Consider the following 27,292-nt stretch of genomic DNA (forward strand, 5'->3'; position numbering starts at 1 on the left):
AAATGCAATAATATACAGGATGTTCCATTTAAAAAAATCATCCCGATCCACTCACACTTTTTTGAGCCACCCTATAGAAATTAAAATATTTTCCTAAAATACATCCTAGTACATACGTTAGGTTTGCACTTAAACAAAATTCTCAAGTTTTTTATTTTAGGAGCTACAGATGCCCGACGCACTATTGCCGGACCCTGTATATGTGATTTATAAACCATATTTTTCCTAATGGAAGGATGGAATAGGATATGCAAAATTAAGATATTTTAACATTTATTTTCCAGACAAAGCATAATATAGTATTAAGATTAAGACATAACAAATATTATAAGAAAGATCTTAATATAAATCACAAACTAACTAAGTCTTAATTTGGTCTTGTATAAACACAGGTATAAAACTAATAAGATCAAAACTCAACCTTCACCATATTGTCAAGATTTGGCATTATAGGAAACAAGAAATTACAGTAAATTAAGAAAAGAATATCAAAGTACACGATATTAAATACTGTAATGTATTCTACGACACAAACCATCTCCCTTCTAAAGAGAAAAAGATAAAACATAAAGCTTATTTTTGTCTTATCACCACACTCTTCGATAAAATATATGTCTAAAATTGCTATTAATCCACTAACTTGATATTTTTAAGAAATTATGATACAAACATTATAATTAAAGTATATTATATTAGTAACATTATAGGTAAAATGTTACCTCTATCTCCCATTCACCTGTATTTTTCTATAAGACTCGTCATGGTAGTACTTCAATACATCAATACATATAATCAAAACTATTGTTGCCTGTAAATAACTAGAAATTAAATGACTTTAAAGAAATAAAATAATTCTCAGAAGTTTAAAACCATTAAGAAAAAATCCGTAAATGATATAATTTTTAATTCTAATGTAAATATATAAATAAATGTTATTATTATTACAATTTTATATATTCAATTTTATATATCATTCCTTAATTTTGGATATGAAGATAAATCTGAAATTATAAAATTAATTATAGAATTTGTATTATTATTGATTAACACTCAAAAAAAAAATTTCAACTACAAATAATTCGAAAATAAACTGCAATTTGGCAACATCGACGATGTGCGCTTGCGTAGTATCGATGATCAAATGCAGCAAATATGGGCATCAAGGTCAGCCACCGGATCCACACCTTTACCTTTATAAGTTTACCACAGGCAACTAATAATACACACTATCATGACAAGGCCAACAAGGCTTTGACAAGGACTGCAATGACGTCACAACTGTCAGCTGAAGCGCGGGAAGAGGTGAACGTACGTCTTATGAGGATGAGGATACATTAAAATACGCAACCAACCGTCCAATCAGATGAAAGAGGTACGTACCCTATCGTTGGGTATTGTGCAATCACGTGATGCTCATGTCGTATGACGGTTAAATCTTTGGTTAGAATTTTTGTTGTTGTTTTTACCTGTTTTTACAGTTTTTACTTTATTTTTCTATTCACATCAGATTTATATTTTGTAATTGCCTATCAGACAATACGTATTTAGAAAAATAATAAGAATTAGGATCGTGTTTTTTTTTAAATCCTGGATATTAATTGGAACCCTTGATAACATTACTGCTTTTGATATAAAAAGTGCATTTTTGATTATTTACTTGGGCTAGGATATTAAAATATCGGTTGGATTGTACGACATAAATAGATGTAGGTATGATTATTTATATATATGTATGTATTTATAAAGCTTACTATCTGATTTGCATTTTCAGTTTTTGATCAGATATTTCATTTTATTTGTGAAATGCCCACAAAAAAGCTTCCAATGATTCAACATCAGTGTGTTTGCTGCATAATGGATCATTCCTGCTGAATTTTTAGATCATTTGAAGACTACACGGAAAAAACCAGATAATATGTTACATTTTCATAGAAATTGATAGCGAGACAATTTTATAGGCAAGTGCATTATTCGAGGCACCATCAAAGAAAGCAATAATAATATGCTTAGTCCCAGAGATATTACAGCTTAGTTATTTTGCCCTACAGGAGAAAAACCAGAGTAGTTCACTCGTAATTGCATTTTCTCGGCTCCAGTTAAAATGAACAAAGCTGGTTTTTCCTGTGGTCTTCATTTGAAATAACGTAAATAAATGTTTATACATATGTATGTGATGATTAAATTGGTGTTAAGGAATAAAAATGTTTTTCGATATTAATATATACCTATATATGTATATTTATTTTGAAATAAATTACACTTTTAACAGTTTAATGGAGTTTTTAAAGCCAGTTATAATATTTATATTTTAAAAACTTGAAATCATGTGGATGTAATCACGCATTAAACCACAGACTAACTTATATAAGTCAAAAAGTAGATTTTAGTGTTAACTTTATATAACTTGTAAGTAAAATAATAAATAAAACAAATATGAAAAAACCAACAATTCTAATGTATATATTAAAATACAGTACAATAATAGGTATCTGATACCCTCACTTAACGTAGAATAATATTCTACCCAACTCAATACTATGTCCAACATGAGTTTCAAATATATCGGGCCCTAATCGTTCCTGAAAATAATATTTTTTTACATTGTTATACCATATTCTAAACTATTTAATATTTCAGTCACTTAAAAAGTTAATTTGTATTGAATAATTGTCTACCATTAAAGCAAATTTGGACTAGTATTTTTAATGGGCATATTCTGTGTATGGATATAGGTACTTCCTCCAGATTTTGGGTTCAACCAATTTATTCTTAAAACCTGAAACATCTACGTATAAAAAATAGACAGGTTACTAATTATAATAAAATTTACCCTTAGAATTATACTTCTTTAACAAATAATTTCCATTGGTATACTTTTCCATGACAAGTAATCAACTTCCTAACATTTTTTAATTGATGTAATACTTCCTCATGATGCGAAAAGAAAATCTTTTCTTTAGCACACAAAGGACAAACGATATGTTGGCTTACTTTCAGATTAGTTACTTTTCCATAGATATCCTCATGTCAATTCAAAGACGATGAACATGAAAATGATCATCAATGAAACATCACAAACTAAAAACCTAATAAACAAGTTTATATCGAATATAGAAATAAATTTAGTGTTCTTACCTATTGTCGTCCAAATCCACGTTAATAGATAATTAATCTTTTTGGATTTTTATCTTTTATTTTTAAATATATCTTTCGAACTACTGGTTTTAGTAATTATTAAATTAAACGAACTAAAAAGTCAAAAATAATAAACAATTCTCTTGTCAATTGTCAATTTTCTCCAGGCACCGAACATTATCGATAACGCACGATCTACGACGATTACTCCTTTGATCTGATTGGACGGTTCAATGACGGTTGGTTGCGTATTTTAATGTATCCTATGAGGATGAGCAATCCTATTAGTTTACCGTTCTTGGGTTTAAACCATAGATAAAGCTGATTTAAACCTACTGGAAATTAGGTACACGATATAAAACATAAATATTGACGAATAATATTATAGTATTCACGTAGTAAGTACAGATCAATTTTGCCTTCCAACCACTCTGTATAAGTTGATTACCCCATACATACATGTTCTGCGGTATGAGACTTTGTGGCGTTATATATGTTACGGCCAAAATGGATAGGTATTTGGCTAGTTTTCAAACTAGCCAGCTATTTTACAAACAAACAACACAATAACACAACCACCACAGCAAACTAAAACCTAACCAACAAAATAACAAATAACAGCGCTTTTTGCAAAATCTGGCTAAATAAAAACACTAAATCACCACAATACACCAAAACACTTTTACTTTTACACTGGACGCGCGTTTCGCTAACCATGTTAGCATCATCAGCAGATGATTATAAACTGAGTTAGTTTATAATCATCTGCTGATGATGCTAACATGGTTAGCGAAACGCGCGTCCAGTGTAAAAGTAAAAGTGTTTTGGTGTATTGTGGTGATTTAGTGTTTTTATTTTGCTGTTTAACACCAAAGGTTCCAACCCTCAACTGTAATATTTAAATTCTGGCTAGTTTGAAAACTAGCCAAGTATCCATTTTAGCCGTAACATATATAGTTTTCTTATATTTCTTGACTCTTTGCCTTGACCCGTATTTGGTAAAAGTATCTTTATTTTGTCAATATAAGTTGAACCACGCACTTCATTAAAAATTCGTTGCAGTACTCCTAGAGGGTGCCTGGTATGACGGAGAGGGTAGTTCCATCCGGCATCGTTATACGTCTTGGTGCAATTCCCTGGCCACGACTTGATTAAGGTTTTCAGAGCTTCAGCATTTGCCATAAAATAGCGAGCAATTTGTTACAAAACCATATAAATTATACCTATATCACTGTAATTACAAAACTTCAATTTATTTCTGTATTGTCAAGGAATTTTACATTATGTCTGTATTTTCGAGAAAATTTAAAAACTTCAATCTATTTCCGTATTTTAACAGAATTTTACGTTAATTCTTTATTTTCGGGGAAATTTAGTCCAAATATAAGAAATATTTTGGGGGATGTTTGACCATATCAAAATCTTAAAAATTAAGAAGTTGTCTAAAAATGCGCTACAATACGGATTTAGTATATATAATCCTTTATCTTTAATTTCCTTCTACATTTGTGTAAAAATACCTTGCCAGTTTTACATAAAACGTTAAATGCCGAACGCTTATTTTGCTACTTTTTCGGATTAGTAAAATGGACGGTTAAGGGACTAAACGATAATATCAGTCAAATTAAATATCTTATTACGAATTTCATCAATGTCTATAGCTACGACTTGACTTATTACTTTCAAGCAAATCCTTCTGATAAACTATTTCTGTACAAATGTCTCTGAATTAGAATTAGAATTTAGAATAAGTGGGAGGGGGGTTAATCTCTGCGACCTTAGAGATCTATTGTGTCCCCCTTTCTTGAGTTATAACTCATCATACAGTCCCAGGACTTCCTACGGAGACCCGTATCCCTCACGAGGAGCTACGACCCAGGCCGGGTAGACGAAACGGTAGCTTGTGTCGCCTGTTGGGTTTAGAGGTAGGAGGTAGGCTCCCGACCCTTGGAGGAGGTGGTAGCTTGTATGCCACTTGCGGAGGATGGTCTCACGCAAGTGTCAGCCACCTCTCATGTAGTTCTCTTTGGGTTTGGCCCCTTGGAACTTTCATTGTTACTGTTCCCAGTGTCGCTAGGGGTTTCCCACAGCTTCACCGGTGATGTTTTTATTACTATTATTACCAGATCTCATAGTGTTCCTATGAGTCGCTAGGGACAGTCGGTCCACTTCTACAGAGCCCCGCATGTAGAAGTAAGGGGTAAAATACAATGGGGTGCTCCCCGGTGCCCCAAGGTTGAGGCTGTCCGTAGCCCCGCCCGGTATCGTTATACAGGGTCCGGCAATAGTGCGTCGGGCATCTGTAGCTCCTAGAATAAAAAACTTGGGAATTTTGTTTAAGTGAAAACCTAAAGTATGTATGAGGATGTATTTCGGGAAAATATTTTAACTTCTATAGGGTGGCTCAAAAAAGTGTGAGTGGATCGGGATGATTTTTTTTAAATGGAACACCCTCTATATTATTGCATTTTTGGCTTTCTTTCAGATCACTTTACATAATCCTAAGATATGAGTAAATCTATTTCGATAGTTTCAGAGATATTAAAAAAAATAAAATATTTTTCAATCCTTCTTAAAAAAATATATTAAAAATACAAGAACTGTTCTGAACTCAAAACTATATTAGATATTTACTTTAGATGGTCTGTACTTACTTTGCTATAAATATGGATATCGTAAATCATACAGGATATTTAAAATTCTACGCCAAACTTTCTAAAATATAAAATAATTTTTCTTTGTTTTTTTAAATGGAATACCCTGTATATTATTTTTTCAATAGACGGAAAATTAAAAAATGAACATTTTTTGCATTTAGAGTATTTCAAAATTTTTAACGGTTTTGCAGATATTCCAAATTTTGTATCATATGAGCATTTTCCACAGTAAATTTTTATCAAAGCCACCCAATGATTTTTCCCTCGTATTTTACCATTGAAAGCGCCATATGAAATAATACTGCGTGTATCCGGAAAAGTATTAAAAATTTTATAATACTTTAAATACAAAAAATGTTCATTTTTTAATTCTCCATCAAATAAAAAAATAATATACAGGGTGTTCCATTTAAAAAAACGAAGAAAAGTTATTTTATATTTTTGAAAGTTTGGCGTAAAATATTGAACATCCTGTGTGATTTACGATTACCATATTTATAACAAAGTAAGAACAGACTATCTAAAGTAAATATCTAATATAGTTTTGAGTTCAGAACAGTTCTTGTATTTTATTTTAATATTTTTTTAAGAAGGATTGAAAAATATTTTATTTTTTTTAATATCTCTAAACTATCGAAATAGATTTACTCATATCTTAGGAGATTATGTAAAGTGATCTGAAAGAAAGCCAAAAATGCAATAATATAGAGGGTGTTCCATTTAAAAAAAATCATCCCGATCCACTCACACTTTTTTGAGCCACCCTATAGAAGTTAAAATATTTTCCCGAAATACATCCTCATACATACTTTAGGTTTTCACTTAAACAAAATTCCCAAGTTTTTTATTCTAGGAGCTACAGATGCCCGACGCACTATTGCCGGACCCTGTATGTCTTGGTGCAATTCCCTGGCCACGACACTACAGTCAGAGACAAGACGATGAGTGAGATGCTTCTTAGACCAAGCCAAGTGCTAGGGGGGATTCCCCCCAGCACCTGACCAGGAGCTTCCCCACCAACGATAAGGTCTTGCATCTCCTAGGAGAAGAAATGTCTCTGATATATGCAGGGCCGTTCCTGGCGAGCGTGCAGTGCGTGCACGCACGTAGGTGCAACATTTTGGGGGCGCAAGATCGAAGTGTCAATCAGTACTTTGTAACAAAAAACCGATACGCTTTCTTGTTAATAAACAAATACTTAAACATACATCATAGGATAAAGTTTGCTTAGCGTCGTTTTTGCGTTGGCCACACCGAAAAAATAAGTCTAGAGCAATCTGCCGGCAACACAATGATCTCATCTATTTATTTTTCATTTTATTCATTTTATGGAAAGCAGTGTTCATTAAAATGTTGTATCCTATGTTATAGGGCTTGTTTCTCTCTACATTTCCTGTCTCACAATATACCGTTTGTGTCGAGGAAGGGATCACAGTTTCATAGTTGTCGATTTTACAGAAATCAGTGCATGCATATATTATTTCGTATATTTTTTATTTTATTGATTTTTTGGAAAGCACTGTACATTAAAATGTTGTATTTTATGTTATAGGGCTTGTTTCTCTCTACAATTTCCTGTCTCACAATATACCGTTTGTGTCGGGGAAGGGATCATAGTTTCATAGTTGTCGATTTTCGAAATAAATCAGTACATGTATATTATTTCGTATATTTTTCATTTTATTGATTTTATGGAAAGCACTGTTCATTAAAATGTTGTATCCTATGATATAGGGCTTGTTTTTCTCTACAATTTCCTGTCTCACAATGTACCGTTTGTGTCCGGGAAGGGTTCATAGTTTCATAGTTGTCTATTTTCGAAAGAAATCAGTACATGTATATTATTTCGTATATTTTTCATTTCATTGATTTTATGGAAAGCACTGTTCATTAAAATGTTGTATCCTATGTTATAGGGCTTGTTTCTCTCTACAATTTTCTGTCTCACAATGTACCGTTTGTGTCCGGGAAGGGTTCATAGTTTCATAGTTGTCGATTTTCGAAAGAAATCAGTACATGTATATTATTTTGTATATTTTTCATTTTATTGATTTTATGGAAAACACTGTTCATTAAAGTGTTGTATCCTATGTTATAGGGCTTGTTTCTCTCTACAATTTCCTGTCTCACAATGTACCGTTTGTGTCCGGGAAGGGTTCATAGTTTCATAGTTGTTGATTTTCGAAAGAAATCAGTACATGTATATTATTTCGTATATTTTTCATTTTATTGATTTTATGGAAAGCACTGTTCATTAAAATGTTCTATCCTATGTTATAGGGCTTGTGTCGCTCTACAATTTCCTGTCTCACAATGTACCGTTTGTGTCGGGGACGGGATCATAGTTTCATAGTTGTCGATTTTCGAAAGAAATCAGTACATGTATATTATTTCGTATATTTTTCATTTTATTGATTTTATGGAAAGCACTGTTCATTAAAGTGTTGTATCCTATGTTATAGGGCTTGTTTCTCTCTACAATTTCCTGTCTCACAATGTACCGTTTGTGTTCGGGAAGGGTTCATAGTTTATGATTTCAGTCTAATAACTATATTTAGCCAACATGTTTAATTTATGTCAATGATGACAGGTATTGATAATTTCGATTCCAAATATCTCGAAAACCATTACTCGTAGCGATTTTTACCAAGAGACCTTCTTCACGTCAAAAATGTCGTAAATGTATATTTTTTTATTCAGTAGTTTTATACAGGTACGGACAAAAAGTTATTACTCTTCAAACCAGTTAAAAAATATGTAGGTGGCGCCCTCTACTAGTAGGAGCCATGTTGACATCAAAATCAAATTTCTCATGTCAAAAAACTCCCAGACACCAATTTTCATCTAAATATTGACGTTACTTCAGAAATTATTGGGAAAAAAATTTGAAATAAAAATGAAATCTCTACACCCTGTATCTCCAAAACTAAGCATTTTAGGACATACATTTATACGAACTTTTTTACTTATTTTTATCTGCAGAATATGCTGCCGAAGTTTCCGGAATACAGTTCGGACCACCCTGTATATTATATGTATATATGTATTTTTTAAATGGAACACCCTGTATATTATTACAATTTTAGTTTCTACCATTAAAATACGGGTAAATTTGATCAAGTTTTATTACACTTAAACCTTACCGTTTTTGAAATATTTTCAATTTTGTGAAATTGCAGTAAAAATTTTAAGGCTTCATTTCTCCAAGGGTATCAAAGTTTTTAATACTAAATATTTACTGAAGTCTATTTATTGATCAGTTATTGTGTTGCAATAATAAAAATAATACAGAGTGTCTAAAAATTTATTTTAAATGATTTCTACCTTTAAACGGCAATAACTTGTTTAATATAAATAGAACGCCCTGTATATTTTAGAAGAATCAGATGCACAATTTAATTGTCTATCAAATTGTATTATACCACTTTTTACATATCCCTTCAAGTTTTCGTAGAAAATGTATTTTCTTGTAATTTAGACCTCATTTATCAATATACCAATGGAATATTGACATTTTAGATTGTTTTTAAGGACTTATATGCCTTATATATTTAAATTAATCTTGAAATATTATTCATATTATTATCATTATTCTAAATACAAATTACGTTAAGCTTTTAGGCTTGACATCCGAAATTTGTCGAAACAAGACCGCGGTTCAATATAATTAAGGCATTTTTGAATGATTGATGACGTTGACCGACACCGTCCTATAATTATTTAGGCGTGCGGGCGATAAATGACAAGCATTTGATCCGCAGGAGAGCATATAACGGAACTAGTTGACAGGTCAGTTCCGCCCATCAAACATTCACCGGAATTTTATAGACTAGTAGACGAAGTTATAGCTGGAATAAAAAGTGAATAGACCAGTGTGTAAATAATTTAACTGAAATAAAAATCTTTTGTCCAACAGCCACTACTTATACAGACATTACTCACATGTATACATGCATATAAAATAAATAATAACACACACGTGAGTTTTTGGAAGTTATAACAAACTAGTGTGTTATAACTTCAAAGCCACACCATTTTATAGAAATTATTAAGCTGTATTCATAAATTACTAATTCAATTTTTTATTTAAATTAACATTAACATTAAATGAAATTAATACTAAAAATAATAATAATTTAATACTTAGTCCATAAGGATGATGGAACAAATTTCTTCTGTAGTTCGATAAAGTAAGCAAGCAAGATAGTTTCGTTTAAACCTTTGACATGTTTTACTTTCATCCACTCTTCAAACGCCTTGAATTCTCTATCATATACGCCACTAGACTTTTCTAGAAGTATTTGTGCTGTAGCCGCCGGCGCCGCCTCTGCCTGGTTAATAATTTCGTGCGGAAGATCTTCCTGAATCATGTTTCTTAAAAATATGGCTTGCTGGTGATTGATAATTCATTATTTTAGCGTTAAAAAATCGCGATTTATCTAAATGACGTCTTAATGTCAGTGCTATTTATTATTTACAAAAAAAAACAAAACGCACATATACACTCAGATGCATAAAAAACGCAACGGAGAAATTGTTGGTCAAATTTAAAGTGTAATATTTTTGTTATTTTTAGACCTATTTTTATGATTTTTTTTAGCAAGCTGTATATAATGATATCAACTTTAATTCGTATACTCAGTTTTTTTATTAACTTTAGTATTTGGCAAATTATACAGCCTCTTATTAAACACCCTGTATAAATTTATAAAAAATCTTAAAATATGTAAAACAACAAAATAAAATATACGTGTTTAAGAGTTTTTCCGAAAAACTCACCGGTTTTTAAATAAAAAATATTTTAATATTTGATATTTGAGGAATAATTTCACCCCCTTCTTATCGAACCTCTACATCCTAAAGTCAATCTGTTTTCCAAAAATCAGCTTTTTACGTCAAGCGGATTTTAGCAGGATCGTGATTAATTAAATCACCAGATTTTTCGAAACACCCTGTATACATTTTTAAAAAATCTTAAAATATGTAAAAAAACATAATAAAATATACGTGTTTAAGCGTTTTTTCGGAAACTTGACCGTTTTTTAAATAAAAAATATTGTAATATTTGAGGGGTGGTTTCACCCACTTGGAACCGGAATTCTTATCGAACCTCTACACTCTAAAATCAACCTGTATGCCAAAATTGAGCTTCTTACGTTGAGTGGCTTGAGCAGGCTCGTGATTAATCAGTATGTCAGTCACTTAAGGATTTTATATATTAGTACAGATTTAAAGTTCATTGGCATTTACGCAACAAAAGTAAAGTTTTAAAAATCAAAGCTATAAGCATAATTGGCAATTGCGAAAATATTTCCTTTCAATATTCCGAATTTACAAAATCATCAAATCAGCACTAACGCGGTCATCGCACCGGTCATCGCACAGGTCATCGCACCGGTCATCGCACCGGTCATTGCACCGGTCATCGCACCAGTCATTGCACCGGTCATCGCACCGGTCATTGCACCGGTCATCGCACCGATAGACCAATAATGCTGATTCGATGATTCGATGTAACGAACCAATAAATACAAAAATGTCACCTGTTGGGGGGACAATCAGACAGTAAGACAGTCAGTTGATAGTCGAGAATTGATGTTCGATAAGGTCGCGGTGGAGATTCCGGCATTGACGTTTGAAGCCCTGACACTACCCTCGAGCTAGTGATAATGTTCATCCATAAATTAATGTAAGTACATATTTAGTATTAAAGAATTATGTGTTATTCGTAAATGCCAATTTTACGGTAGTTAATAGATATGTTTTTTTTTCTCTCGGTTTGTCTCTCAGAATCTAAAATCATTTATTCATTTTGTTTTTACTACTTTATATATTTAAAACATGGCAAAGATTAATATAATTGAAAAACATATGTGAAATAAAATCATTTTTATAAATTTCGGTTATACAGGGTGGTCCGAACTGTATTCCGGAAACTTCGGCAGCATATTCTGCAGATCAAAATAAGTATAAAAGTTCGTATAAATGTATGTCCTAAAATGCTTACTTTCAGAGATACAGGGTGTAGAAGTTTCATTTTTATTTCGATTTTTTCTAAATAATTTAGTAGATTCGTCAATATTTGGATTAAAATTGGTGTCTGGGAGTTTTTTGACATGAGAAATTTGATTTTGATGTCAATATGACTCCTACTAGTAGAGGGCGCCACCTACATATATTTTAACTGGTTTGAAGAGTAATAACTTTTCGTCCGTACCTGTATAAAACTACTGAGTAAAAAAATATACATTTACGACGCTTTTTACGTAAAAACTTGGTAAATCGCTACTAATAAGTAATAAGTAAATACCTACTCTTGGTAAAAATCGCTACGAGTAATGGTTTTCGAGATATTTGGAACCGAAATTATCAATACTTATCATCACTGACATAAATTAAACATGTTGACTAAATAGTTATTAGACTGAGATCATAAATTTGAAATGTTTTTGTACCAGAAGTTAAAAAAAAACTGTTTTATCATCTTTTTTTTTGCAGAAAAAATATGATTAATTTAAAAAAATAAAAATTTCCCAAATTTATTATTTCAATGAAATAACTATCTACTCAACGTGTTTATTTTTCGTTAATAATGGCATGTATTGACTAGTTCCATTCTAAATATCTTGAGAACGGTTACTCGTAGCGATTTTTACAAAGGGATATTTTTTACATAAAAAATCACAGAGATGTATATTCTTTCCCTCGGTAGTTTTATACAGGTACGGACAAAAAGTTATTACACTTTAAAACAGTTAAAACACAAGTAGGTGGCGCCCTCTATCAGTAGGAGTCATATTGACATCAAAATCAAATTTCTCATGTCAAAAAACTCCGAAACACCAATTTTTAACTAAATATTGATATTACTTGGGAAAAATCGAAATAGAAATGAAATTTCTACACCCTGTATCTCCGGAACTAAGCATTTTAGGACCTACATTTATACGAACTTTTTTATCTATTTTTATATGCAGAATATGCTGCCGAAGTTTCCGGAATACAATTCGGACCACCCTGTACATTGGCAATTAACAAGCTCGCACTATTTTATTTTTACAACTACTTTCTTAAATAATTATATATTTAAAATGCTTAATTATTTGGTAAGACGAACTAATTTTCAATCCTTTCGAATCGAGACCCTGAAGAACGATCACCCATTAAAAACGCCGTTATGACGACGCGACGGACGGGACGGTCCCTCTCTGAATAATTCTAAAATAATCCGGCACGATTCGCTTATCCCAAACGATATTTCCAGAAAAACGCTTTCATTTACTTAACACAGGTACTCCAGCCGGGATAAGAAAGATTTAGCATTTCGAAGCAACTGCAAACGCCTTTTTTGGGATTCATCAAATTCTTAATCTCGCGAAAGGCGGCGTCGCTTGCCCGTCGTCTTTTAATGGAACTGTGTAATTAAACAGAGTGTTTCCCCTGAGTGTCTCCCCACCCCAAAAAGAAAACACCGGTGACGTGGGAGGTTTAAACGTAATAAAAGTGGACAAGTTTTTCGGTGGTTAATTATTTTGCTGCGAGACAGATTGTGTTATGTAAATTGCCGCGGATAAATAACAAGTTTGAGGGTTTTTTGCTCTCTCTTTGAAAAATGGCCTGAGCTATCAAGTAAGATTTAGTCTTAAAATATTTGCAGATATTTTTCAGAAAGTCCTTTAACAATTTGAAGGTTTTAAATAATTATACGAATGGAAAAAATAAATGTTTAAAATTGGTTTTCCTCAAAGCTGTAAATCCATTGGGGACAATATTGTGCGTATTGAAATTCCCATTAATTAAAAATTATATTATTAAAAATTCCCACTATTAGTAAAGAGCAATCCTTACAGGGTTGGCGCCTTTCATACGCCGGGGAGGTTCCAAGGAGAACGATAGTTTGTATTGAAATTAAATTTTGTGAGTATATGTAGGTAATTCAGAACACTTTTCAAAAATATAGAGAGTTCTAAAGGGCGTCCCCAAAAAAGTTACATATCAAAGTTTTGTTTTTTGTAATAGAACACCCTATATTATATTAATTGATTTTCGGATTCTGGGGAAAAATTAAGGTAAGTTTTATAAGAGAAGTATATGACTAAAATGTAAGGTTTTTGACATATTTAACATGTTCTAGAAATAAAGAACAATTTTTAAATTACAATAAAAGCTACCTAAATTGTAATTTACCCGGTATAGCCTAATATGTATTTAAATTAACTATTGTACTTTAAATCAAATTAAAACTTGATCCAAAAAGTTATACAGGGTGAGACAAAATCAATATTGAACATTGGTCACGTTTAAAAGCATGTACTCTTTTATTTTAAATGGAATACACAATATATTATTCCGATATTCATTTTTCATTTTATTGATTTTATGGAAAGCACTGTTCAATAAAATGCTGTATCCTGTGTTATAGGCTTGTTTCTCTCTACAATTTCCTGTCTCACAATGTACCGTTTGTGTCCGGGAAGGGTTCATAAATTCATAGTTGTCGATTTCCGAAAGAAATCAGTACATGTATATTATTTCGTATATTTTTCATTTTATTGATTTTATGGAAAGCACTGTTCCTTAAAATGTTGTATCCTATCTCCTATGTTATAGGGCTTGTTTCTCTCTACAATTTCCTGTCTCACAATGTACCGTTTGTGTCCTAGAAGTGTTCATAGTTTTATAGTTGTCGATTTTCGAAAGAAATCAGTACATGTATATTATTTCGTATATTTTTCATTTTGTTGATTTTATGGAAAGCACTGTTCATTAAAATGTTGAATCCTATGTTATAGGGCTTGTTTTTCTCTACAATTTCCTGTCTCACAATGTACCGTTTGTGTCCGGGAAGGATTCATAGTTTCATAGTTGTCGATTTTCGAAAGAAATCAGTACATGTATATTTTTTCGTATATTTTTCATTTTATTGATTTTAGGGAAAGCACTATTCATTAAAATGTTGTATCCTATATTATAGGGCTTGTTTCTCTCTACAATTTCCTGTCTCACAATGTACCGTTTGTGTCCGGGAAGGGTTCATAGTTTCATAGTTGTCGATTTTCGAAAGAAATCAGTACATGTATATTATTTCGTATATTTTTCATTTTATTGATTTTATGGAAAGCACTGTTCATTATACAATATATAATGGAGAATTCATGTCTCTTCAAAATACTATTAAGGTTACCTACCTCTAAAACAAATATTTTCCTAGATATTTTCATTTACATGATTTGATCTGCGTAGATCTTTATTATTTGATAAAATCTAGGTGGCTGTGATATGTCTGACCTTACTTCAACATAGCTGTCTAATTAGTCCAACTTTAACAACTATTTATCATTTTGTGTGAGTTAAAACAAAATAATTTCTCAGGAATTTGCCAAAAATGCAAACTTATCCTACATCAGAGAGAATTGATATGATTCTATTAGTTGGTGAATGCTGTGCATGTGCATTCTAATTCTAAATAGGAATAAAAAATAAAATGGAACCGACAAAGAGAGATAAACAATAAAAAAAATACAATAAAGAAAACACAATAAAACAAAATACAATAAAGAAAACACAATAAAACAAAATACAATAAAGAAAACACACGTCAAACAACTGAAAACTATTGACGCCATACACTTTAAACAATAAAGTACACAATGAATATCGATGGTAGCATCCTATGTACCGTATGATCGAAAAAAAACGGAGTCCAGTTGGCTTGGAAATGAACATCGATGACATTTTCCATATAATTTTACATATAAAATGACAGCGATCTTCATTTCATAGCCAACTGGACTCCGTTTTTTTTCGATCATACGGTATATGGTATGGTAGTATCGTGGTAGCATTTCTATGAAGTAGTAGATGACGTTTTCGATAATGGCGTATCGAGTTACGAGACAACCTTATTTTTTAGTAATCTTGGGTTTACACCTTGTTTACAGTAATTTTGTTAAATTATACGAATATTCTCGTCGACTATTGGTTTGAAATTAATCAGACGATGTCCTTCAATGAAAATGTGAGTTGCTTAACTCTAATAATTCTAATTCTAAGCTAGCAAATGGAGCTTCAAACACCAAATGTTCAATAGTGATAACTTTTTTATATTATAGATACGTCTTTTCACCAATGCAATTAAGTCTAAACCCCAAAGTAATAAAAAGCTCGAGCGAAGTTCAGGAACTCGGGATCTTTAAAGCTACCAAATTACACGCCCTGACGTTTTTGCAGTTATTTTAGACCGTCTATCTTTAATCTCGATTTTGCAAATTCATAAGGGATTCTTCCGAGATTTAAACTTGTCTCTTTGAACGTCTCTGTTACAGAGAAAATCCATTGCTGCGGAACCGTAATTTCTTTTCCACGAGACGTACCAGCTGGTAATATAGTAATAATTAATTTTATTCCGTCTTTTATTTCATTTATACGGGGTGTTTAAGAATATATTGTTCAAATTTTTCTATAAAATCAAAATTTGTTTTATTACAAAAACTTATTATGTTAGAACAAATAGAGTAATATATTTTTATGAATAATTTGATTATATTTTTAAAAAAATTATTTTGAAAAACATATGATATATTTTCATATACCTACGTTTTTTATAGTACGTTGATATTAGCATATTTAGAAAAAAAAATTATAAAGTTTTGATATGTTGAGGTTATACGTACTAAAAGGAGACTTTTTAAAATCAAATGAGTTCCTAACTGTAAAGTGTGAGCTTCACCCCCCAAAACCACCCCCAATACGCACTGCGGTGGTTTTTCTCGGTTTTATCGAAAACCATTAGTCGCACAGAAAATGTTATTCTTATAAAAAATATTGCCTATAAATTTGCTACAAAAAAGGTTCTATTCATTATTTATATTTATCCAATGTATTTCGAGAAATAACCGTTTGAAAAATGGAATACAAAAAAAACAGGTCGCCGTTCAAATTATAATCTCCCAAGGTATATTTTAACGTGTTAAATATACACGCAATAGATATGATACTGTATAATATAAACAAAAACGTTGGCTATTCCGCTAAACTAACATGCATACTTTCATCTACATATTGTCATCGTCTATAGCTTCTAGAATGTGCTCAGTATTCGAACAACTTTTCCCACGACAGGTTCCGCATATAGTTGTACATTTCATGCCGGCTTTAATGCAACTGCATCTTTTTACACAATCTTGTTTGCTGATGTTCAAATTATTCGTACTGCCATCCAAATATCTGAGAAAAATAAACAAGTTCTAGTCGTTGAACAAGATGTCGATCTTGTTGTTTTATTAGCAGCACTTTCCTCCGATGAAAAGGACATTCTTTTTCTGAAAGAAGCCATAGGTAATGTGAAACAACGAATGTATAGTTCGAGAGACTTGCAATCATCCAGTATTATACGTAATTTAAAAAAATCAGTTTTATTTATTCGCGCTATTAGCGGGTGTGACACATCAGGATTTTTTGGAAAAGGAAAACAAGACGTACAAATATTTAATAAAGAAAAAGACCTTGATAGTATCGTCGATATTTTTAACAACGCAAAGTCAACACCTGAAGAAATTGAAAAAGCTGGAGAGACGTTTATACTGAAACTATACAAACTTCAATCATCTGAAGGGAGCCTTATTGAGCAAAGATACGCTTGTTGAAACTAAGATACGCTTATTAACTAACTTATTGAAAGTTAGTTGGTCAAGCAAACAGCACGGTACTTTTATCAAAATTGCCTCCCACATCTACTGCAGCTAGGCAACATTCCCGGAGAACATATGTTCAAGTACAAATATGGCAAGAACAACCTATAAAATCCGAGCAGTTGGGCTGGAAGAAAATCAGCAACAACCTGTCGCCTTTATATACAACAGAATTGCCCGCCCCTGCTTCAGTTATGTCATTAATAACGTGCAACTGCAAACAAGATTGTGTAAAAAGATGCAGTTGCATTAAAGCCGGCATGAAATGTACAACTATGTGCGGAACCTGCCGTGGGCAAAGTTGTTCGAATACTGAGCACATTCTAGAAACTATATACGATGACAATATATAGATGAAAGTATGAATGTTAGTTTAGTGGAATAGGCAATGTTTTTGTTTATATTATACAGTATTATATCTGTTACGTGTATATTTAGCACGTTAAAATACCTTGGGAGACTATAATTTGAAAGGCGACCTGTATTTTTTTTTGTACTCTATTTTTCAAACGGATATTGCTCGATATGCATTGGATAAATATAAATAATGAATAGAACCTTTCTTGTAGAAAATATTATAAGGAATATTTTTGGTAAGTATAAAATTTTTTGTGGGACCAACGGGTTCTGCGAAAAAAGCGAAAAATCATCGAAGGGCGTATTGGGAGTGGTTTTTTGGGGTTAAGCTCACACTTTAGAATTAAGAACTCTTTTGATTTTGAAAAGTCTTCTTTTGGTGCGTCTAATCTCAACATATCAAAACTTTATAAATTTTTTCTTCTATTCGGCTATTTTAGGTCTAATATAAATATACTATTATGTTCGACGTTGTTCTAAATTAGATAATTTAATATTTTTTGAGAAAATAAATGGTTAAAAAATATAAAAATATCAAAAGATTAATTGCCATTTAATTACTTATTAATTTGGTGTCTAGACTTTTTTCCCGTCTGGAAAATAATTTTCGAAAGTAATTAATAAATTTCACGTTATTAAGTTTCCAGAAATGTCGATTAAAATCTTTCTTTTCCTGTTATATTCGAAATAAATTAAAAAAAACTTATTAATAACATTAATTATTATTTTTATATATTTAAAATTATTATTTCCCTCATAATATGCATGTTATTTACACTGTGTACTACTTTTTAACACACCAAATATTCTATCTTACTCTTACTAAATATATGTATATGATGAAAATAATATTAGAAACATTGAAATATTTAAAAAATCTAATATGCAGGATGGTCCGAATTGTGTGCGAAACACTTCGGAAGCATATTCTGCAAATCGAAATAAGCAAAAAGTTTGAATAAGTGTATGTCATCAAATGAGTCGTTTCGGAGATACAGGGAGTAGAAATTTCATTTTTATTTTATTTTTTCCAAATAATTTCTGAACTATCGTCGATATTTGGATGAAAATTGATGTTTGAGTGTTATTTGAGATGAGAAACTTGATTTCGATATCGATATGGCTCCTACTTGTAGGTGGTGCCACCTTGTTTGAGGAGTAATAACTTTTCGTCCGTTCCTGTATAAAATTAATGAATGAAAAAATATACATTTCCGTAATGTCTCTTGGTAAAAAACTACGGGAAACTATTTTCAATATATTTGGAATGGAAATAGTCAAGTAGTAGTTCACTAGATATTTATTAAACCGAAATAATATATAAAGAAACTTTATTTTCTAAACTATAATAATTTTTTTAGAAAACAATACGATAAAAGAATTTCTGTTGAATCTTTGGCATAAAACCGTTTCAAATTTATTACTTCAATTATGACATGTATTAACTATTTCCATTCCAAATATCTTAAGAACCATTACTCGAAGCGATTTTTGTCAAGAGACCTTTTTTACATACAGGCGTTGATTGAAAGAATTGGAAATATAAGCAACCCAATGGGCGAATCCGTGACAAGGTTGATTTGATTTTCCCTTACGTCTCAAATGCTGTACGGTGGACACACCAATCGTTCTGCGATCAACGCATAAAATACTTCTTTTCTCTAATTCGGCAGCAAAAGCATATCGACGCATATCACGTGTGGATCTGAAAGCGACAGTGTTGCCATATTAAAATGTATAATATCTGTAATACGGTTAACAAAAATATCTTTGGATGAAAAATCCGCGTTTATGTATTGAACATTTATTCGTGTTAAACATAGAATAAACAAGAACAATAAAAATTCTTTTATAGGTCCTGAATATGTCGTATGATCGAAAAAAAGTTATGACGTCTGAATGAAAATTAAAAGTTATTTAGTTATTGTTAATATTATTTAGTTATTAAAAATGAAAAGTTATTTAGTTATTGTTATTATTATTTAAAAATAAGCTAATTGGGCACAACTTACATCTATACAAAAGGGCTCCGTCTATCCATCAGAGGAGCTCAAATGTTAATTCCTTTTAAATTTATGAATCTTATTGTCATAAATAATTTGTGACTTGTGACACTGGCATAAAATTTCGCATTTTTGCCAATTACACCATTATCGCCTACTAGATTTTAATGCTTGATGTACCTAACAAGGAATATTTTATGTGGGTCAGCTTCGGAAAAACATTTTTTACCTAAAATTTATGTGAGGTGGCTTTTTAATAACAGACAAAAATTATAGTAAATTCTAGTAGTACCTACTTTAGTACCTACAAAAAAATTAGTCGTCATTGAAGTTGCAAAACATTTCTGCTAGAATTTATATGTAGAAGTGAGAGTAGTTCTCTTTCTCTCTTTTCTATGTAAAAGTCGAATGTTAAAGCGCCTAGTAAAATATAGTCAGCCTAAACCTTATTCAAATCGGAATAACGTTTCTTAAAATGCCTTAAAAAATGTGTTATTTTTTAAAAATTTGATGCTTTTTACCCCAGACAAACTAAACACTTTTGTTTAGAGATAACTAGTGTTCAATTAATTTATTTGGATTAAATTAACAAAAAAATACGTAATACCTACTTATATGTTCACAAAATTTTGAGGCAAACTTCAATAGGATACTCTATATTAGGATACTCTGTTTACTTAAAACCTAAGCCTCTTTTTTAAATGTATACGCAATTAAGTAAAAAAACCGAAAGCTATAAAAATAACAATCATTTAAGATCTCAAGAATAGAGCGCTTCCTCAAAATCACACCGTCCGGCGTCTTCAGTCCTCACCACCTCGAGAGCCCGCATCTCAACAGAACCAAGCCGACCCGTCCGCGTCCATCCGACAGATCAACTTTCGTCCTGGAGTGCCAGGAGCAGCGGCACGAGAGGAGGCCAGGTTGGTCCAGCACCGAATCGATCGCATTGCGCAGGCGACCCTCCCCGGAATCGGCGAGAGGTTACGACAACTCGGAGCCGCGCAGTCCGCTCCGGTATCTGTTCCGGAGAACAGTGCTCGAACCGGATACTGTATCCGGCGCCCGTTGACGCTTTTACGAGCCCCTTACGACTACCACTGACAGATTGAGTTAGAGATTGACAGGTGTCGAGTGCCCCGATCGAGGTTAGGTCGTAGCGCGCTGCCTGCCGGTGAGTGACAATGTGCCGCTTGCACGCGTGAGTTGGATTATGATTAAGGGTTAGTGTGTTGTTGGTCGCAGCTGATTGAGCGCTGTGCTGATTTTAAAGCAGGTAAGGTTATGTTGTCCTTGGCTGTTACGATAGTGTTTATTAGTGCAACGGAATCGTACGTGTAGGCGTAATTGATTAGCATGAAGCGGCGGTGAAGGTATAAATAGAATGTAAACTAGTTTGGAGCTTCAGCATATTTATTTATTATAAAGTTTTGATTGGAATATATTAGTTGTTAGTTAAAGTACAATAAATGAGTCATTATTATCTGCTTAATATTTATAACAATCTCAGTGTGTTTTTTTGTATATTAGTAGAGTAAATTTTTGTACAAAGTCCTTTTATTTAAGATAGTATAAATATAGTGTCTTATATGAAAGGGGTAGAGAATAATATTGCTACTTAGGTTTATTAAAAGAAATCTTTTTTTGTAATTTATTTTGACAATATAAGTAATAAAGTACAAAGTATTTCTATACAAAAAGAAATACCGTATTTCAGGTTTTCGTTAAAACTGGAAAAGCCCTTACAGCTGTCAATGATTTAGACTAAAAAAATATATTATGTTTTGTGTGTTTCTACTATTTTTTTACAGAAAAGTATCTTTCTATTTAGTTTTATAATTTTAATACAAAAATAATAACATTTACACAATTTGTTTATCTATGAGACACACTTATTTATCAATAAGAAAGAACAGTTATAACAAATCTGTATTTTTGTGGATATGATAGGTTTATTGAAATTTATTGATTTTTTATAAACATACATTCATTTCTGAATCATCGACATGCTTTTGAACTATTTTTATAAATATTACTCTACATGTAGAGAACGCTGACTTTATTAAAGTCATCTTTATTAGAGTATTAAACGACACTTTTTGAGAAAATGACAAAAACAAAAAAATGTCTGTCATGTATTTTCTCGATAGACTTTAGCAATATTCTAATCTATCTAAAATATCTTCTTTCTAAATGAAATGAGGATACTAAAATCGGAACACGATATAGAGTCAGATGTTATTTTGTATAGGATAATATAGCGTACCTAATACATTTTTTAGAAATTTAGTAGAACCCAAATAATTTGTGCATTAGAAGAAAAGTATATGTGATTATATCGACAAGTATACAGTATGAGTTACCTTAAATAACGCCGGTAAAATAAATTTTAACAAATATAAGCTAAAACTTGCTGTTTTCCTTCGTTTTTCCTACCATCGTCTTTCGAATGATTAAAAAAACATTATTTTGGAACCGTTTTTCTACAAGAGAACAAATTTGGGAAAAATAGAAAAGAGGATAGTTATTGAAATTAGCTACATTTCAATATAATTTTAATTGTCAGACCAAATCTAATATTCAATTAATTTTTTTTTCATTCGACGTATGTATTTTACCAAAAATAACTCAATTTTAAAATCATGTGTCACTTTTTGCCTTTTAAGTATAATTCCATAAAATCAAGTAAATGAATTAAAGCAATGATGAAATGAAACCACTATTCAGTGACCTGGTTAATTATACCGTATGATCGAAAAAAACTGCGTTCAGTTGGCTGGGAATCGATGATCGATGACATTTCCCATATAACTTACATATAAAATGACAGCGGTTTTTTTTCGATCATATGGTATATTCTTAGATTTTATGATGAATGACTATCGCTTCAGAATATTTTTTATGAGAAACAGACATGCGCAACTGTCATTTAAATATTGTTAGAGTAAAACAGCTTTCTAAATTGTTGTCTTAGGACCGGAGATAGTCTAGTCCCTGTACCAACCAAAGATAGACCATTTTTCCTGCTATTGATATGGATTATGTTCATTAGAGTATTCGGTATAGATATACAATAATTAGCATCACTGAAAGAAAATTGACCGAAAGCATATCACCCAAACGAAGATTGTCCCAATGGAAAATTGCCCAGAGAAATAATTATTCTAAGAACATTTTACCGTACAAGGAATTTGCCCGAAAAAATCAATAATAATATTGTTAGGTCATTGTCAGGCCAGTGTCATTTCCATCTCTACCAACTTAAGTAAATATGTGTTATTGCGCTTCTCGTCATCCGAATATAAACACGTAGAATGGCAAAGGTAATTGTAGTCAGTAAAAAGGGAAAACAAAAACTGTAACTCCACAGATATTTGTATAAAAGAGGCAAGGATGAAGAACAATTTATTGAAAATGTAACTATTACAAAAAAAAGTTTAATGCTAGTATAATATTAGATATGATCACTATTATGAAGTAAAGTGGCCCATATAATTATATTGCTGATGCTAGAGAAGTAGATAAACATCAGTATATGCAAGAAGTCTCCCTTTTTTTTAATATGTTTTGGTTTTATTTTGTTTGTTCGTTATTTTATTCTAGAGCAATCTTTTACCAAAAATCGACATTTCGAGAATTTTTTTTTCTGTGAATTGTAATTCAGTGATGTTTCGTTTAGAGCAACTATCACTTTTGATAATTTTCTTTTCGGTCAATTTTTTCGGGTAATTTTTCTTCGTTTAGTTGTTTCGGGCAATTTTCTTACTTCTAAAAATTAACAGTTATTCAAGACAGATGTTTAGTAGAAGGGTTAAAAAGGCGGCAAAATTCTCATTTTTTAGAAAGATAAAATAAATATAAATACGAACAACAATAAAACTTAATTAAATCAGTTGTCAGCTTTTTCCTCGAATGTCCAAGATTGCCACATTTTTCTTTCCCAGAAAAAAAAAGAGAAAAATCTAACCTGATTGAACTTATTTCCGTTCCAAGACAATTTTCATTCGGCTCTTTCAATAATCAAATCAATCCTCTTATCTGCGCGGGCAAAGAAAATATTTTTAGTCTTTTTAAGAAAAATATCCTTATTCCAACCGAGAATTCAATCAACTGGAGCTATCTGGTTTGGCCTGAATTTGAAGAAGAAAAGGTCGCCGAGATTTGATATTTAATTATATTCCATGAAATAAAGAAATGTGAATCGCGTATTGGTCAATTATGAATAAAGACAATTTTATTTAGGGGCTAAAATTTCTTATATTTATTGGCAAACAAATTGGATTCATTTATTAATTGTTAAAGTTACAATTATTTTCGGACATTATACAGTGTGTTTCAAAAAACATATGCCATCTCTCGTGGGGAAATTCCTCACGTAAAAATAAGATTTATTTTTCATATCAACATAGGTCCGATTCCGCTTTGTTTCGTAGCTACAGGGTGTTAAAGTCTTAATAATCTTTAGATTTAATATAATTTTCTTCTAAGCACTTTTAGTGATTCGAATGAAATTTTGAGGGTAAAAGTTACTATAAGTGATTTTAATGTTAAAAAAGTGTCGATAAATTCATCAGTGACGTGGATATGGGTTATTACTGGAATATTTCTGGAATATTTTTCAAAAAAAACATGTGCGCCACTGACTTTTTCTTTTGATGTCAAAATTGTGTAGATCGTTTAATGGCAATTAAAAGTTATCTCTATATATTGATATTTTGTCGAATTTGGCCTCTTTGATGAGATAAATGCAATTTTATTAATCACAATTAATACATTTAAAATAAAAATAAAACTAATAAATTATATATTTTACCTAATTTATTTTTAGATATTATTACTATTAGTTATTATTACTATTAATCCAACCTACAGCAATGTCAGATAAAAAAATAATGGTATTTAAGATAATTACAAAAAACTAATTTTAAAAAGTTTTAACATCCTGTAACTCTAAAATTATTAATTTCAATACCGATACTTATAGGAACTTTTTTCATATTTTTTGATGAGGAATCAACGAGTACTTATTTAAAACCTTCGCAAGTTAATAATATTATTTTTTTTAAAGGTTGCTATTACTTGGATACTTGGATCAAAGCAAATTAATAAAATTGCGTTTATCTCATCAAGGAGACCGAAATCTACAAAATATCAAGAGACAACTTTTAATCAGCACTGCTTACACTATTTCGAAAACAAGAAAATAAAAATTCAGTGGCGTACAAGCTTTTTTTAAAGTTTTTTTTAGTTTTACCGCTCTACTGTAAAAAATGTCAAGTAGTCAATATTTATTTATTTCCTAATATTGTCATTGGTTTTGACACTTTAGTTTTGTATTAAGAGATTGTGGTTTAAATAAATAGTGTTGTGATACTTTAAGCTTAAAAATGTTTACTAGCAGACCTTGCAGTCGAACATTGTTCTTTTTTGAACCTCTTTTAGTGCGAAGTGTACAAGATAGCTTAATAGCCGTAAAAAATCATCGCAACTTTATTAGAATATTTTGAATAGCAAACCGCTAGTAATGGTCATTTATGTCTCTTAAGTGCTGTTAAGAAGGTGAGTTTTGTTGATGTAAGTAATAACTGTTTATATATTTATAATCTCAAGATACCATAATCCCAGATTCCAGACCGCCTATACCTGTACAGTTATTACGTAGCTTTAGAATTTACTTTTCTCCAAGAATTACATAAAAAAATATTCAGAATAAATAAAAAATATATGAACTCAATAAATTTATAAAATGATTATTGTTGACATGAACTAAAATATAATAAAATCGATAATAACTAAATTACTAACTGACTTGTAATCGATCCAATAATAGATAAGACAGTCATTCCCCAATTTAATTCAACTAGCAATAATTTGTACTAATCTTATTGAACAATACAAACAGGGGCGAATTCCCATAAGCCATATTAACACTATCAGAGTACGAGCTAATATTGTACCAGTACACTAACAATCTACTTCCTTATAGTTCATTAATCTACACAAATAATGCAGATATAAGCTTGATTAGAAACGGTACGTTGCAGCGTCCGGCCTTACTGCGATACTGACCTTTGGCCATTCCGTTGGATGTCCGTGCAGCCGAAATAATTTACACACGCTTGTGTACACCTACCTCTTTCTCTCTAATCCATTTAAACCGGCTCTGTCTTGCTCGATGCCGTTACGCTTCGGCTTTTCTACGCTCGAGGCATTAGAGCTCCGGCGCTCGCATGATTATTTTAAATTGGTAGCGCACGAGTTGACTTTTATTAGTAATCATGCTTCATCGAATTAAAACTAGTGCTGGAACACCTTTAATTATAACAATTTTAAATTGAGCCAATTTAAATTAATTTAACTAAAGAGTCGAAAAAATAAATAAAAAAAAGTCCGAAATTCTTTTACTTTCATTATTTATCTGACTCTGATAACCATTTTCATTTTTCCAAAAAATGCGTTTATATCACAGACCGTGTTAATACCAGCGAAGTAAGTGTCTACCTTTTTGTCATAATTTAATTGTATTAACAATGACAAGAATATTTTTACAGAGTAACGAGTAGGTATATTGAAACACCTTTCAATTCAGAAGAATCTATCACGTTATCAACAGCTGTATTAGACTGTTTTTATATTAGGAGCGTTTGTTAATTTTGTAATAAGATAATATCAATTTATTATAAGGTCAATAATTATTATACAGGGCGGCGCACCTCATTCGCTTCGGTTGATTATATGAAAACGGAAAAATGTAGAAACAAAATATTTTATGGGTATATGTGAGAATGCAATGTGCATAACTTAAAATTATTTTGAAATGTACAGGGTGTGTCAGAACTAAGATCCATACCAAAGTTATATTTTTTCTTATGGAACACACGGTATTTTATTTCATTTTCGGATTTTTGGACATAAAACAAGGCACTTATTGTAAGGCTTTAATATGTTTAAATGCTTTGGTTTTTGATATATTTAAAGATGTTCAAATATGCATGCTATAATAAAAAAGTTTGTCAACACCCTGTACATTACTTTTCAGAGTTAATTCTAGTGCTGATTTTGAAGCCAGAGAAATAAACTTTACTAAAAAATCGTATTGCTTCATTAAATGTATACAGGGGTAACAAAAATTGCTGGTCTATTTTAAATATTTATTTTACATAAAAACTTCGTTATTTCAAATGCAACACTATGTATTTTTTTAAATAAGTCGAAGCAGATTTAAATGCTCTTTCAAACTATAATAGGATTTTCTATACCTATCTGGCTCAGATTTTGAATAAAAAGCAATATTTCAATAAAATTGTAATCAAGATGGTTGGTGTCGCCATGGCAATTTTCTAGTGACAGTTAGTAGTTATCTTCAAAATAGACATTAGTTTAGGGATTTTATTTAAGTTTATAATAAGTTATTTTTATTTAATTTACCTACAATAAGGTTAATAAGTAA

At 31.2% G+C, this 27,292-nt stretch overlaps 1 long non-coding RNA gene across 2 annotated transcripts; it reads right to left on the bottom strand.

The window, feature by feature from the left end:
* Nucleotides 1–2,436: 2,436 nt before the first annotated feature.
* On the bottom strand, nt 2,437–3,175 carry LOC115887820. 2 transcript variants are annotated; one of them, XR_004051157.1, is made up of 3 exons: nt 3,136–3,150; nt 2,831–3,086; nt 2,437–2,776 (listed from the first exon to the last, which is right to left on the bottom strand). It is a non-coding gene; the product is annotated as an uncharacterized LOC115887820 (long non-coding RNA). The 2 variants fall into 2 exon arrangements; XR_004051156.1 differs by having other exon boundaries at nt 2,831–3,175.
* Between the last annotated feature and the right edge of the window lie 24,117 nt (nt 3,176–27,292).

Source organism: Sitophilus oryzae, unplaced genomic scaffold (genome assembly GCF_002938485.1).
Source record: "Sitophilus oryzae breed Bouriz unplaced genomic scaffold, Soryzae_2.0 scaffold_637_pilon_pilon, whole genome shotgun sequence".
Taxonomy (NCBI): Eukaryota; Metazoa; Arthropoda; class Insecta; order Coleoptera; family Curculionidae; genus Sitophilus; species Sitophilus oryzae.